Here is a 760-nt window from a genome sequence, read left to right as displayed (position 1 = left end):
TTGTCTGTGACTCTCTTTGAACCAAGTTCTAGATTTCACCTGTGCTAACAATCCACTGTGCTACCTCCCACTGCACAGTGGCCTTGAACTAAAGCCACAAAACACACCACAGAGGCCAACAGCAACTGCCACTCCAACAAGAGTGAGGAAAATGTATATCCTGCTCTAAACAGGCCAGTGCACTGCCAGGGTGAGTGGGAGGTTGAAAAGATCTTTGTACATGGGAATTTTCAGAAGCAGCTATACTTGGCTCTGAAAATAGGAAATCTAGGTTGAGTGTGAAATATCCCTGGTTTGCATGAACAGAGCTCTTACCTCACTGAATCCTGAACCACTGGGACCTGCCTTAGCTCAACAAGTCCCTAGATCCCTGTCTCCAGCTACAGCACAGTTGCCTTAGGCCCACTCCTGTCTCCATCTGGTGAAGACAAACTGAAAGAACAATGACTGTGTCCTTGTTTGTATCAGATGCCTTATCTCTAAAAACCCTTCCCTTTTTGCCTAATGAGCTAACATTATGAATTTAAGACATGAAAATGTATTTTATCAAGTATAATTACAAAGATAGATTACAAGGCAATGAAATCACCTTTTACTCACTGATTTTCCAGTACTGACTGTCATTACTTAGCTGTCCCCAAAAATTATACAGGATGCACACACTGATAAAATCTGTGGAGAGATAACCTGACTGCAGCCATTGGTATCTGACAGCTGACGACACCATGCAATATGTACACAGACAACCTGAGTGAGAAGA

Source organism: Taeniopygia guttata, chromosome 17 (assembly GCF_048771995.1).
Source record: "Taeniopygia guttata chromosome 17, bTaeGut7.mat, whole genome shotgun sequence".
Classification (NCBI taxonomy): Eukaryota; Metazoa; Chordata; class Aves; order Passeriformes; family Estrildidae; genus Taeniopygia; species Taeniopygia guttata.
This window is presented reverse-complemented; position numbering follows the sequence as displayed.